At 41.1% G+C, this 15,763-nt stretch overlaps 1 protein-coding gene across 30 annotated transcripts in view; it reads left to right on the top strand.

The window, feature by feature from the left end:
• MAP2 (microtubule associated protein 2) overlaps window positions 1-15,763 on the top strand; it is a 224,041-nt gene that overhangs the window by 26,893 nt on the left and 181,385 nt on the right. For all 30 annotated transcript variants that reach the window (XM_017829599.1, XM_017829600.1, XM_017829566.1 and 27 more), the window contains one exon: window positions 14,819-14,877. The gene's annotated coding sequence lies outside the window, so the exon portion shown is untranslated. The remainder of the gene's footprint in view (window positions 1-14,818; window positions 14,878-15,763) is intronic.

The raw sequence follows: 15,763 nt of genomic DNA on the forward strand, positions 1-15,763 counted from the left end.
GTGAAATGGCATATGATGTATGATGTCTGAAAGTTAGTGAGTTACTTTGGTTGTGTTTCAGACCCTACATGTAGGTGCCAGCATAGATTAGGCTGCAGCAGCACTGCTTTGCTTTTTTTAAAAAATGTTTTGGTTTTGGAGGCATACGCTGCAGGTACGGGGAGAGGGCCAGGCAAACATCAGTGTCTGTAATTTCTATGAACTGAGAGCTGAAACAGTTTGTACTGGTACACTTTGAGGTGTTGTCTCAAATAACACCTAAAGTGAAATCAAGCTTCATAAACAGTAACGTGCTGGGAAGACCATTTGAAGGTGTAAACAGTGCCTGAAAAAGCAGGGCATGTGCTGTAGGGAGTGCACTTCTCACAGCCAGGAGACAAGGTGGAATGGTGGTATGGCACTGTGCCACTAACTCTGTTTATTTTATCTTTTCAGACGTCTGTTGTTCCTTTTAAATATTTTAATTGTGTACTTCTAAAATATCGTTTTGATCATTTGGCAGTAAGTGGAAATGAGATGCTATAATATATTGTGGCTGCCTGAATGGCTGAGAGTGGCTGTGCCGATGGAAAATGATGGAAGGATCAAGAAATGACTGCTAAGTAGGATATCCCAGCTGTCCCAGGCACTGAGATTGTAGTGTGTGATAGTTAGAGGCAAAAACCCTCTGTGTTTTAGAAAAGCACAGAACAAAAAGATGTAGCACTTAAATGTGTAAAATATAAGGTAAATACATGCACTTCTAAGAAATATCTTATTTTTCTCATATTGATTTTCATTTGAGAGTAGAAAGGAGAGCTGTGGTCAGGTTCCCAGTTCTGCCATGATTACTCTGAGGAATATCCACTTCTTCCTGCTGTGTTGTCTGGGTGGAGTGCCCTGCTTTGTCTACATCTATTGCCAACCTGATAGAGATGGCATAAAAAAGGCAGTTTAGGAGAATTTATAGCCATCTCAGCCACTATACCATTGTACTGATTTTTTTTTTTCTTTAAGCTGGTGAGGTTTGCTACTGTATAATGTACTGAAAATTCTCACAGGAAAAAAACCCTACCAAAGTACTGATGTCCTTTCTAGTTTCAAAACACTCATTTGGGGTAGAGGGCAAGACAGTTGTCAAGCATCTGTTTGTAGTGAATTAAGTAGCATCAAAAACAAAGTAAGAACAACAGAAGGAGTGAATAAAATACCTTTCCCCAGAAGAGTGCTATCTGCAAAGGAAGCTCCTTTAATGGTTTGAATGTAGAATCTCCTACTAAAACTGTGATATGTTTGGTAAAAGAAATTGCGGGATTTCCATTGGGAAAACTTGAGATCTAAGGAACAATAATTGCCAGGGACAGTATATAAAGTAGAAAACAGATCCTGAAAACTCTAAGCATGTTTGGCTTTTGCATGCAAACAGCAGGCTAAAGGAGAGCTGCAGATCATGTTCTTTGCTGCATCTGATCCGCGCAACACTGAAACGGTTGGACGTGTTTTCAGAGTTTGTCATGTTGTTATAGGAGCTAATTTAGAAAAAAATCTGAAACATTTGTGTCTGATGGACAAGTGTGAAAACCTGTTTCCACTGAACTACTTGCACGTTGTTTGCAAGCAGTTTGAAATCCAAAAATCTCAGTCTTTTGTATCTGGTCAAAGCAAAACAATCAGCCTCGAAAGTTAAGGAGCCTTGAGTCAAAATAGATTTTTGCTGGTTTTATCTCATACATTTTTCCAAGACTTTACCTGTTGTAATGTGCAGACAAGACATAACTGAAAAAGAGTTTATTCCCATGGTAGTTTTTTTGTATCTGGATAAAATTAGATTTATCAAAAAAAATTCATTCTCCTCTATTTGCTTAAAAGTTTTAAATATATAAATATACAGTAAGCCTAAAAAGAGATAATATTTTTATGACAGCTGCTGAGACAGCCCCATTAATTAGCCATTTTGGTTACAGCAAGAAAGTACTGAGATATTTGATTTTCTTTTTCCCCATGGCCTTTGCAGAAAAAGGCCATTGTGCTCTTTTTCAAAAGGACACTTGCAAGCACAGAAATTGTTTTTAATATAATAATAACCAGACTTATGCCCTTTTTTTGACCGTATGTTGTTGGAAGAGAACATGGAAGGTTATATTATTGTGAAACGGACCACAATATGAAAATACTTTATTTCCCCTTGCAACATGCAGTTTGAATGAATAATTCTAGTTATTCTGGTTATTTTTCCTTAGCTGTTGCCTGGTGTTGAATATAATCTATCTTTTGGAAGTTGCACATGCAGTTTATAGGCTCTTCTTCTTTCTGTTATAAAGCATAATTTGTGAGTGTGAGTGTATGCTTTCCTGCAATATTAGGTGACTTCGAAGTCTAGTTTCTTGGTATGGAGCATCTACTGTAGTAGATGGGCAAGGCTCTGGAAACACATAGTGAGAGGTATTTGCAGTGAGAGAATGAATTCCAAAGATGTTTTTTGTTGTTTTAAATACCTTAATATGATTAAATGTCACCAGTACCACATTTTTTTAATTGGAAGATTGCTGCTTTGGTGAGCTTTAAACTTTTGTAAAAGTATTATCAAGAAAAATTGAAATCTTTTGTTTGTGAGCTGAAGAATAGAATTTCCCACAAAACCCCAGAAGAAAAGCAGATTTAACTTATAATTTTTCACAAAAGCTGCATAATTCTTCCACCAGTATTACACATCATCAGAGAGCTGTTAGAAGTTTATTTGATTACAGGATTAGTCAGACCATAACCACCTTTTCACTTCTATTTTCCTTCAGAGGCTGTTGCTGTTGCTGCAAGAGGGAGCTGCCTTCCCTGTACTTTGTGCAGGATGCTCTTCTGTGCCAGTGGGCAGAAATGTCTTAGATTTTGCTTGCTGAATTACAGGTGATCAGAGAATGCAGTTTATAAGACCCAGTTCTAGGTCCTATTTTGGATACAACTAGTCTTGCTACTCTGTTCTCAAGGCACTGAATATTAGGAGGTTTACTTTTTTTTTTGAGGGGTGATTAGGAATTTGCATTCTGTGATCTGTACATGCTCCTGCGTTTTTGAAAATCTCTCACCTGAAGCTAAGAAGTATAAAGAATTAGTGTAACACATCCCTTGTCTTGGAAAGCAAGAGTAATTTTATCAATTTGTTTTCTAATCTGACGAGAAAATAAATCCTTTACTGAAATGAATTCCGTATGTGCCATGTTTAGCAAACCTTCTCTAAAGAAATCCTTGTTATAGGAGTTCACTGAATAATTCAGATGATTCAGAGGTTGACAGGGATAAAATATATAGGTGAATATTTTGAGTGGAACCGGAATTGGTATGAATGGTGAAAGCAAAGCTGTCCGTTCACACCATCAAAGTCAACACTGGATAGATAAGATGATGAAAATTATTTTCTTGTAAAGGTAAAACATGTGGAAATGAATAAACCCCCAGCTACCACTGGTTCTTTTTTATTTATTTTTTAATTCTTCAAGGAAAGGACAAATGAAAACATTCCCTGACGGGGATGGCAAGGTTGTTCTCCTTGCTTGTCTTGTTTACCTGGTTTAATATTTCATTTGTTGGGAAGCTCTGCTTTGGTTCTGTGCCTTGTCTTAAGGGTAGTACTTGCTGAGTAAATGTGAACTACAGAAAACACACTGGCTGTGACCACACAGCCAAGTCTTGTGTGCTGAATGTGTTGCTGGTGGTTGTGCTTGCCCACAGCACCACTTAGTTCTGCTGCAGTGATGTTAGACCTGCCATGCTATCAGGATGGCATCCTCTGCTCTGCCTAGGCCAGATAACTCACCTGTGCTTGACAGGATCTATCCACAGTGCTCAAGTGACTTGCAGGTAAACTTTCTCTTACTGGAGGTGTTCTGGCTTTTGGTTCATCCTTTACCAAATGCTCTCTCCTTAGGGCAGAATTACTCGGTTCTTCAGTTTGGTTACCATTACTGCTGGCATATTTGCCTTTGATCTGGAGGCAGTGCAAAATAGGCCTTAGCCTTGAAGACATCATCAGCTCAATGTACCCCTGTATGTAACCATGACTGCATTGGAGTGGATTGCTGTTTGTTAATGACTGTGTGGTGATTTGCTCTGTTGAATGTTCTTTCTTCCGTGGTCAAGTGCAGAAGGGGTCTATGTGAGATAATTATAGCTGTGCCACATTATCTGTAGGGTTTTAGCACAGACATTTTGTCTCTCTAGTGCACACATCCCATGTCTGCTTGAGGGCCATGGATGACATGACTGTTTTGCAGTCAGCTGACAGGGAAGGTAATCTTTGTATTGAACTGTGAGTGTTTTATATCTTGAGTTTTGTACTGTGGAACAGTTGAGATGTCAGTGCTAAGCAGAGAGCAGAAATCATGGAGTTCTTGTTTGTTCAGTGGTGATGGTACCCCTCTACTGTTGCTGCCCTTGGCTTTCATCTTCCTCAGACTTCTGGAAGCAGTAGGAAAAAAAAGCATTGACCAGGGTGACAGTAGCTGGCCTTATGCCAGCACACTGCTACAGTTAAATGGTGCAGGGGAAAGGTACTCTAAGGATTGCAAGGAGACAGTGGGAAGTCAGAGGAATAGGTGCAGAACAACTTACTGAGTATGGAAACCTGAAGGAGAAATTCTGTAACACTGGAGTTTGTCCAACTGGACGATGATAGTTACTTGAGCACTGAGACAGCTCATTTTAACACTGACATTAACTGGTGTAAACACCCATATTGGGGTTACCTGACAGCACATGTGCTTCCTGATGTGTCCCACGATTTTATGCAGGGGCCATATATTCTACAGTGTTCCTGAGTTCAGTGTGTCTGGGTAAGATCCCACTTCTAGCACATGAAGGGAGGAAGTGGGAAAAATCCTTAGACTTGGACAGAAGAACATGTATTTGTTTTCTCTATATAGTTTTCACATAATTTAGCACCGTAAAGATTGTTGCCTGAGTATCCTAGAGAGTGTCTGCCTCAATCTGTCTTGGCCAAAGGTGTCCAGCTACCCACAGCTAGTGTATGTCTCACTAATGTTACTCAAGAAGACCTATGGAGGAACAATAGTAGGAACTGATTTGTCTGCATTGCTGAGAGATTGCAAAATGCTGCACAGTAAATTGCGAGGGGTGAAAGGGAGGACAGCCTGAAACATAAAGCTAGTATAATGCAGAGAGAAGCTGAAAATTGGGTATGATAGGACTTACCAGTAAGAGAGGGTAAATTGCTTTCTGGAAAACTGTGTGCTCACTGTATGTAGTGGAGAAAAGCTACAGCTGCGAGTGTGGAAGGGGACAGTGAGACTGCAGAGCTAAGTCAAGTTTCCTGCAACTCCTGTGTGTTCTGGGCTCTTTTCAGGAGGGTCAGAACGAGCTGCTGGAGACAAAGAGGTTTTCCAGAGGTGAGCAGCAGAACTGGATTCCTGGCTCAAATGTCCAGCAACCAGATGGTCAGCAGGGAAGTTTCCGGACTCAGCCTCTGCAAATGAAGGTGCCTGTACCTAAATTTAGGGACTGGTTTTGCACTTAGGAAATGATTTATGCTTGCAGTGTGCTCTTGCAGCTTGTGCCTTTGTGAACCACATGCAGGTGATTCAGCCTGTGGTTTGACATTGATGCATATGACGAGTCTGCAGGCATAGAGAGTCTTTGCATAGAGAGGATTTGGCATCTGATGAAGTCCTTTTCTTGCTGTGCTGTCCTCTGCATTGCTCTGTTAATGATCTTATTGGTGCTTTTTGAAACCTGCAATTATAGTGAGCTCCGTGATTGATGGGTAGCAGCATTAAAGGATTAAACAGTTGAACTAAATATTTTGTGATCCTTGAAGTGTCAACATCAGCATGCATGGGCACACTGCTGATTAGCTTGATTCAGTCTTTGGCAGATAACACAAGGCGTTTTCCTGAGTTAATGTGCACTTCAGCCACTGCAGAGGGAATCAGTGTCAAAGTTGCTATGACGGGATTAAAAAAACAGAAATCTCCTTAAAAGTGGGACCATGGCTCTGTGCTTTGCAGGTATAAATTGACATGGTATTAAGGCTCAAATCAGTTGTGCTTTTGGTTTCATCTTGGAGTGGAAGGTGGTCATTCTGATTCAGTAGCAGTCTTGTGCTTGTAGGAGCCAGTGCTCAGAAAATGCTTGTAGAACCTACTATAATTGAATAAGATGTTTAGTTTTTAATATATTTGCTCTTTAGATGTTTGTGTCCTAGCTGCCTCTCCTTTTCCATGTGCTTTCCTTTCGTATCTCTCTTAAAAAAAAAAAAAAGTTCGTGTAACTTCTCTGTGTAAATATGTACATGCAGATACATATGTACATACATGCACACCCAAATACTGAGGATCAAAAGTTGTGCAGCTTTCATAAACCCTCTGCTCTCTTTTATGAATCCTGAATATAATGACTCCAAGTGGCCTCTGCCTGTGTGGTTAGGTTAACGTTGACAGACACTTTCTCTATCTCAAACCAACACATGGTCTAGAGTTTTCACAAGTGTGTTCTAACTTATTTCATGCTGCAGCTGTACTTGCTCACTCTCAAGTGCTTTCCTTGTATCTTTTGAAAAAAATCCCAGGCTGTCAAAGACATTATTCCAGAACCAAAAAGTGTCAGTGGAAATGCTGCATGGGATCCCTTCAGCCCTGTGCTTGGTACGACTTGGGTTTGCAAATGGTTATGTGGTAAGACCCACTTCGGTTAACAGGGCTGCTGAAGTGATGAAGGACTACATTCAGGAATCACAGCTTGCTATGTCAGTGCCCAGTTTCCTTTTTTAGCTCATAGGAATAGTTGCCACAGCGGTCAACTTAGGGCTGTTGGAGCACTTTTCTGAGTATCTGCTTTGAGTGACCAGTCCCTATTAAATCAAAATCCCTCCACTCTGAAAGCCTCTTGAACCTCTGAAAATCTGTCTTGAGAAAAAAGCTGGGGATGAATTATATATGTAGCATTTTGAAATGTACCAAGACAAGCTCTTTGCTCAGCACCTGTAATTACAATCAGTGTTCCAATCCCAGATAGAGGGTTTTAAAGATCACATTCAAAGCTACTCATTAATTGTGTTACTGTCAGCCCTATTAATAAAGGAAAAAGTTCATTCTTCCTTGGCTGGGATACAAATACAATAGAGATAATGTCACTTCCCAGGGAAGAATTATTTAAAACTAGAGTGATGCCTGTGCCTACTAATTAAAAGTTAATAAATCCGTAAAAAATGGGATTTCTAACCCAGATTTGAGTGAGTTTGCCATTGCTAGTTGTGACTGAGGTCTCTTGTAAGGCATACAGAAAGCCCTGCTATGTGTCCTTGCCTTCCCCAATTAACCTTTAGAGTGCTGTTAATGTGCTGTTTCTGGGATACCACTCTCGTTCATACAGGACCTAGGAGGCCACCAAAGACTTAGTATTTATATATTTTATTCAGAATTTAAACACCCTGTTTATTTTAAAAGTTTTTTAGATGAGTTCCAAGTTCTGTACGCTTTCACATGTGTTTCTAGTATGGCTGTAGAAATAGATTGAGTGCTAGTCAGCCCTTGCAGCTCAGACAGTGCCTCTTTTGTCATGTTACAGCACAGACTGTTACTCAGATTCTTAATGCACTTGACCTCAGTTCCATCTACATGATGTATCACAGACTGAAAAAGCTGTTAAAGGAACCTTTTAACATTGCTGAGGCAAATGGCTCACTTCAGGAAATACTGGAATAAAGGGTGTTTGTGCAGTCTTTGTGGCAGCCTTCTGCCTACATATTACAAAGCAGTCTTTAATTATGGGATCACATTATTACTTGTTTCCACAGAACTCCCGCCTCATTAAGTGCATGGTGTGGATGTTGCTCCATTTGGGAACTGCTGCTCAGTGTTTTTGCTTTTCTCCTGTATTTTCAGTGCATGTCTTCATTCTTCTTGCTTTATGCAAACTATGTAAGACTGCTCTGAAAATACTGACTTCTCCATTTCAACCATTGTTAAATTATCTTGCTGTGTCACATGTTTAGGAATTTATATTTCTGAAGCCTGCAGTGAAATGGAGGTGCACTTTTACTCTGGAGGTGGAAAAAACTTCCAGTGTCCAAGTAACCCTGCTCGTAGGTGTCCAGTGGAAGCTGTTCGGGTTCTCCGTGGGCTCATCGGCACTCTGCTCTGACCCTCTGGGAGCAGTTTGAGCACAAAGATGGGGGTGGGACACCTGGGCAGAGGCTGGGAAAGAAACAGTTTTCTTTCCTGAGATGTTCCACTTTGGCTCTAAGGCCATCCTCCTCACACCTGCACGCTCCACTGCTTATCCCCAGTTCTGGTTTTATTACATTCCTTCGAATTGTGGTGCCAGAGGGAGCTGTCCTACTGATACCTTCTTCTTCCCTAGAGTTGCTTTAATTTATTTAAGAGCGAGGAGAAACATATTTTTTTCAAAAGATACAAGGTCTTATGATTAAAACCTGTGCATCAGGAAGCTGGAGTTCAAAGTGCACAGAAGAGTTAATTCTTTAACTTTTTCGTGTCTAGAATGGCAGAGCCTTTTTACTTTATTCAAGATTCATATTTATCAAATCAGCCTACTTGAGTGTTTAAAGCTTAGATTACAACAAATTGAATTGATTCATTATTTAATTAAGAAATAAGCTTTCCCAAAGTAATCCTTCATGTGTGGGACACTTAGAAACTCCAGAACTCTCATTGATTTCTGATATGAATGCCTTAAATTGACCTTGATTTTAAAAAGGAGTGCCGCTTGGCTGCTGGGTTTTTTCATCTCTTTATTATTGTCGCTTTGCGTTATATCTCTGATTTGCAGGTTGTTGAAAGAAGCTGCCTATGGGGTATTTAAGGAGTTTTTTTTAAACTATTAGCCCCTTGTGGACTTTCCAAAATTGTGTAGCTGCTGCGAGCCTTGTTTGACAAGCACCCTTAGCATCAGCTGAGGCTGTGTGGTGAATGTCATCTGAATTGAGGTCTGTACCTGTTTCCAAAGACTTTATTGGGAACTTGCAGTAAATAACATAATTTCTCTGTGCCTCAGTTACCCTTCTGTACTGCAGTAACTACTCCTTGACTGTATTGTACAGGAATTGGGAAGGCAAAGGTTGCAGACTGGGAGGTGTTTGGCCGCTGAACTAGTAAGAGCCTGTAAGACAGAGGGACACTTTCTTTAATACTTCCTCTTGAGAAGCTGTGATTGGCAGGGCTGCATAGGTAATGTGGTTGTCAGGTGGTGGTCAGTGGCGAAGCTCTAAATTGCATTGTGGGCTCAGGACCAGATGTTGCAAGAGTAACAGGAGAAACATTCAAGGACTTGTTTTGGGAGAGAAGGGGAAGATTGTAGTGTAGATTCTCTGGCAGGAAAAGAAAGCAGAGATACTTTTCGAGCGTATTCTCATCACTGCGGAGAAGAGAATAACTCACATTATGGTTTCCTGAGACAAATGTCCAAGATGGATACTTAGCTCCTGTGAATCAGTGGCATTTCTTGGCATTTTGGTAGAGCTGTGCTGGTCTGTCCCACCTAGGAGTCAGGCTTTTGAGTATGAAATCTCATGGAAGAAGAAAAAAGTTTCAGGCAATTCTTTTACTCACAGGAAGCTTTCAACCATGTTAACTCTTAACAGTGTTGATGCCAGTAAACTGAAAATTTGTAAGAGCAGATAAGAAAAGGATGTGTTTTAATTCTGCTTGTAACTGTGTAGATCCTGGATAAACTTCTTGGAAATCAGAATTGCAATGAGGAAGACATTGCCTATGAATGAGAGGAAAACAATTCAGAATTTGGAGGTTCATACCAGCAGAAGTACCTTGTCATGAGGATAAAGGATTTACTTGAATAAGAGCAGTGGTGGAGCATCAGGGGTTTTCGTTGCATATTTTCTTGTGGTGTTGGTACCCTTGAAGTGTTTTGAGTTGCACCTTTGAATATGTGTTTAAGCATTAAAAAAAAGTGTAACAGGATTAGTCAGAGAACTAAACAGAAACTTTGAGGTTCTGTTACTGCAGAAATACTGACAGTGCACAGTGTACTTTTGGTGTGACTTCCTGTCCCTGAAACTGGGAGATTAAGGTTGAAAAGGGTATGTGCTCCTGGAAAACTAGGCTCTCAGCTTCCATTAAAGGTGTTGAATGTGTATCTGCTCCTTTTTTGTACAGCAGGGAAGGTGCCCCACAGACCTGTTACATTACTGCCACTTAGCTGTGTTATGTATGGCTCAATCTAAAATATTCTGGAATTATTAGAACTCATTAAAGTTTCTATTTCACTACGTGTGGTAAGAGAGGCTTTCAAAAGTACCACAGCAGATAAGGAAAGATCTTTGGCCAGTTAGAGATGAAGTGAGGTTTGGAAAACCTGACTTTTTAAAAAAATGGAGGATTATTCTGTTGTTCTTCCACACAGACTGTATGAGCAGGCTGCTGTACCAGTAGGCTTCAAATATGAACCTCAGTTCAAAATGTGAGTTAGCTTAGTTCAGGGCCAAGGCCCCAGAGTACATCCACAGCTCCTGCTGCTCAGCTTCATCACATGCAGGCAGGTGAACAGCCAAAATCTGCAGTGGGCAGATCAAAGAAAGGTGAATGCACAAGGTTGGAAGATGTTGCATGAGGTAAAATGCAGACCTTGGTTGTGGAGGCAGGTTCCCTGAGATACCTCCATCCTGTTTACCTGGTTCTTTTTGACTGGCCAGTGAAGGTAATGTACAGATTGAGAAGGTTCCTAATTTAGTTAGATGAACCTAAATCTCCTTTGCAAGTCTTTCAGACATGTTGAACAACTGCTGGCTTTATACTTTGGAGGATTATCTCCTCTGCTAAGGCATGTCTGTGTGTCAGACAACAGTTAATAGTATGAAGTTGATAGCTCTGACAGAAGAGCTCTGGAAAACTGCTGTGGAAGCTGGATATCCAGTTGTTCACTTTACTTTTACTGTGGAGTGTGACTTGCTCCACCTAAGAGTCAGCACAGCAGAGAGGAATGTGGGCTTGCACTGCAGCAATGGTGTATACCTGGGCTCAGCCTGTGGGGACTCAGCTAAGATGTTGGTGGATGAAGCTCTGTGTGGAAGTATTTTTGCTGCCTCTGTAGCACTTTGAATCAGTGAGTTTCATGGCATTGATTTTTGGATGACTTAGAACCTAATGAAATACTTGTAAACTCTGTCAGATCAGTGCTTTCTTGTGGTTAGTCACATAAAATATTGCAAAGAAGTGAGCCTCAGGCTGACCCCTCTGAGCACTCATCCAACCCCCTGGAGAGTGCAGCAAGCATGCCTTGTCCTTTTCCAGTGTTTGATAAACTGTAACAGAAAACTAGATCAGACCAGTTTGACTTGGTTGGTCCTTTACAGAAGTAGATCTGCTGATTTTGGTCATTTAACTGTCTTTCAGATATTTATAATTAATTCACAATTTGTTTTGGGAATCTGAGTTAGCCTGACAGGTCTCTAGTTCTCTGTGTGGTTGTCATCCTCCTTCCTTTTTATGCTGGTTGGTGGTTCTCTGCTTGCCTCCAGGCAGTGCATTAGGACTTCCCTCATCTCCTGTGAGTTCACAGTGTCAGTGGTTTCATTCATTAGTGTGTGGTTGTTTTGGGTTTTGTTGTTTTATTCTTAAAAAAAAAAAAAAAAAAATGTCCCAGCTTTGTTTTCCCATAGATTACTTTTTGTTTGTAGCTTTATTCCATCTCCAGCACTTGTAGGTTATCTGCACTTCTTTGGCCTCCCACAAAGCCCTGCTGACCTGTGTGGTGTTGCTTAAAATCTTTTTTTCCTTCAAGATTCACTACCCTTCATCTGCTCTACTTGTTTATTCCTTATATTTGAATAGTCGGTGTTGTCATTTCATGATCGCCATTACCCAATCTATCTCCCGCCTTCAGGTTTCCAAACAGTTCCTCCCTTTTAGCCAAACCAGCTCCATCTGCTGAAGTGAACCATACCCAGGGTGTTGGAAGGTGTGTCCAGCTGTGCCAGCGAGTATTTTGGATAGGCACAGCTGTCTTCATAGCACATGCCCATCTCTTGGGGTAGGTGTGTGCTGAAAGATGGAAAATACTGGGCAACTTTATTTTCCTATTGGATGTTACTGGAAAGCAGCTAGTGAAGGACCAGAGCTGCCAGTAAGACTCCTTGCAGGAGCACAGACTTCACATAAAAGCTGTCGGTGTTAGCAAATGCCACTGTAGTTTCAGGAAAGGGGTAGATAATTTTGTTCAGTATAGGCTTTAAAGACAGCTCCTGGTTTTATTAGCCAGCAAGTATTCAGAAGTCAAAATGCCAACATGTAGCAGTTCTAATCTCATTGTCTCGGAGTCAAACAGTTGGCATGGTACTTTATTAGTAGTCTTTTCCTAAATGTGTCCTGGATGTTCACCACAGGCTGCATGAATCAGGGCTGTTATTTGGAAAATCTTGCTGTTCCTAAGGCAGAGTTAACTGAGCATAACTAGCAGGAAAGTAAATAGCTGTCTGATTGGGGTTTCATGGCCATTTTATCTTACTAGCAACGAGTCTGTTCCTCTTTTAGCATGCCCAAAGATAGCAGGATGAGTCTGGAGTCTCTAGAGAGTAAACGTTGTGGACCAGGATGTAAAGATGCTGGAAGTTCTGCTTGCTGGAGGTGCCAGCGTTGTGTGCATGTCCATTGTTTGCTCATCAGAAGCTTGAGAAAAGGAATCCTGCTGGTACAGCCCCTACTCATCTCTTGCTTTGGATATGGACTGGGAGCTCCTTGGAGATTGGGAGGTGCTGAATGGGGTTTTGCTCAAGAGGGGAATATTATGTATGAGCTGTTAGATGGTTGTATTTTGCTGACCATTACTAAGAGTGTCTGAAATTTGGTATGGAGTGCAAGGCCCCCATGTTTCCAGACTTCAGGTGGAATTCCATCAACCCCAGCTGCCTTGCCTCCAGTCGGGAGGCCTGGAGACAAACCATCTATAACGCAGCTGTCTCCTTCGAGAACACACGCAGGATCACTCTCGAGGAGAAAAGGCAACGCAGAAAGAACCGTGTCTTGCAGAATACACCATCTAAGGAGTCTTTCTGCTGTGCCTTTTGCAATCGGATATGTCTGTCACGTATTGGCCTCAAAAACCACCAGCGTGCCTGTAGCAAATGTGGATAGAGCCTCCCCAAATCTTCGTTCTAAGACACTAAGAGTGTCTGGACAAGTAGCATCTTCCTAAAGAATGACGAATCTTTGGTGCATGACTCTGTACCTGGGGGTGGGGCCTTAGACAAATCTCCTTTAGCAAGTCTAACCAGCTTAGAGCTGATTTCCTTCTCAGACATATGGAATTAACCAAAGGTAATAGGGACCACGCCTGGCCAGTGTATTGTAAGAACTGACTTTTCATTTTCTGGTATTGGAAGGAAAGAAGATATAGTTGAGCTTGACTTTTCTTCTGCAGTTCTCCTGGTTATGGCTCCATCTTTATCCTCAGTTATGACAACAGTGTTCAATAGGGACTTAAGTCTTTCTGTGCTTTCAACAAGTTGCCCCATGCTTAAAAGCAGAAGGTAGGGATGGGGTCCTTGCTTTTTGCTCATGGTTCAGCCACTGCTTCCTGTTAACTTTGTCAAGACACTAAATCTGCCTTTCTCTACCTTTCTGTGAAATAAAATGCTTCATGTGTAAGTTGTATAAAATCAGACTCCCATTGCTTTCAGTGACAACCCCTATGCTCATGGATACTGTGAGACATAGCAAAGTTCACTAAAACTACAGAGTATTCCTGCTAGCATTTATCTTCTCCCCATCCTTCCCTTGTCAAGCAATGAATGTCTTAAATAGCTTTGTTGAGCTGTGAGTTTTGTCACTCACATTCTGGCAGAAATTAATTCTGAGAGTGGGTTTATGCTGATTAAGGATGATAGATTGGAAAATGGTCCATTTGCTGGCTGTTGGCTTGAAGCTGGGAAGGGAATTCTGTCCTCCCTCCTTCTTGGGCAATTCAGTGCAATTTGTAAATGCTGATGATTTGTACTTTATAGGTGCTTCTCCCTTGCCCGGCCTTTCCCAGGATTTGCAAAGCAGTAATTAATCCTCATTTATGCTGTTGTGATGATATTATACTCATTGTAAGGTGTGGTTAGTAACTCGAGCACAAAGTAGTTAAGGACTTGCCCCAGGTCCTGCAGTAAAACAGCTGGAGCACCAGAGAATTCTCCTCTGACTACTCAGTATCACTTCCCTGTTGCAGCTTTTCTGTGGTACATGATACTGCATTACCTGATTTTCAGTTTATAGGTCCCATCAGTCTGGTCTGCAGCTTGTTAGCACATCATTTTTTACTGTGTAGTGTAACTGTGGGATTCCTGGAAACAAGGAAACTTTTGGTAAATTAAGTCATACTATCCTCGTTTTTGCTGACTCCTTGTGCTTTTGGTTGTTGCTGTTACCATATTTTGTAATTTTTGGCAAATTATTCCCAGTGAATCTAGATATATGAAAGGTCTTTTGCCTACAGGTCATCTTCTTTCTGTAAAGGAAAGGGTTTAATTGTTTCTGTGAAACTCTGATCCTGACAGATACCATCAGGGTAGCCTGTGCTTCAGTGCAGTCAGCTTTTCTGTGGATATCCACTTCATGAGAACAGGCATTCTGAAGACCCATGCTCTTCAGTAAGACATGGGCTGACGCATAAGATGGGATATGAGCTATGATGGCAAGAAAGATTCTAGTCACTTGAAAGGAGAGTTTGGTATAACTTTGCACATATTACTAATCGCAGGGAAGGAAAGCATTTTGTTAATCACATTGCAATTCATGGATTTTTAATTAATTTAGTAAAATGAAAGCCTTTTCACTTTAATAGCTGGCACTAACTGAGAGCTTTTGTTTTGTTTCAGATTGTGAAAACCTGAAATAAAGTATCCTGTGACTGACAGCGTGACAAGGACACTGCAAGGTGGGTCTTCTGTTTTCATTGGTCTTGTATCAGTCATGCCAGGGCTCTGGAAATGCTGTGCATCTTGACTTTACTTGGATGGATTGCCTAATGAATCCTGGGGCTTGTTCAAACAAACCCAGATAGTTTGACAGGACTCCTCCTATGTCTGCATGTGTACATGGGTTATGTATTTTGATGGTGTTTTAAACAAAGAGAATACGTACATTTTCTGGGCCATACAATGGAGGCACAGAGGTAGAAACTTAAGTGAAAATAAAAATGCGTTGGGTTTTCTGCCAATGTTTTTGTGCAGGTGTCTTGTTTTCTGTGGGAAATACCCGATTGGCATTGCGAGCTGAGCTCTCCAAAAGCTGCTGAGTACAGGCACTGCAAGTTGAATCTACGACGTGGCAGTTTTTTCTTCTCACGCTTCAAATTTAGGGTTCACGGTTGCCAAGAATGTTCTCTGCAACATGTGCTGATTACTTGTCTGTCAGTCACCACATGCTCACCTTGCTTGAGGATTTGTTGCTCTCTTTTGTTGAAATGTTTTATTGAGGTTGTTTATGGAATATGTGAATATGCAGCACAGATGCAAAGAAATGCTGATCCCTGGATCTGCCACTTGCACCCTGGCATTATCTGTTCAGAGGAGGGTGTTTGTGTAATGGGTGCAGACAGCTTTTGGTTATCTGAACAGCTCAAGTGAAAAACAGTGCAAAAAGAGCTGGTAAATAACACTTCTGCTTTATCCAGTGGTTATTGTCTAGTGACACTGCACAGTCATGATGAAGTAAGATTTTGTTCTGAGGTTTGTTTTTTTTTCTTTTATGTAGTTGGTTCTTGTCTGTCTTCTTTTCTAGGGTGGAGAATGGAGTAAAAACTGGGACGTGTTGTCTGTATC

The sequence above is a fragment of the Lepidothrix coronata genome, unplaced genomic scaffold (assembly GCF_001604755.1).
Source record: "Lepidothrix coronata isolate B3197 unplaced genomic scaffold, Lepidothrix_coronata-1.0 Scaffold165, whole genome shotgun sequence".
In the NCBI taxonomy this organism is placed as follows: domain Eukaryota; kingdom Metazoa; phylum Chordata; class Aves; order Passeriformes; family Pipridae; genus Lepidothrix; species Lepidothrix coronata.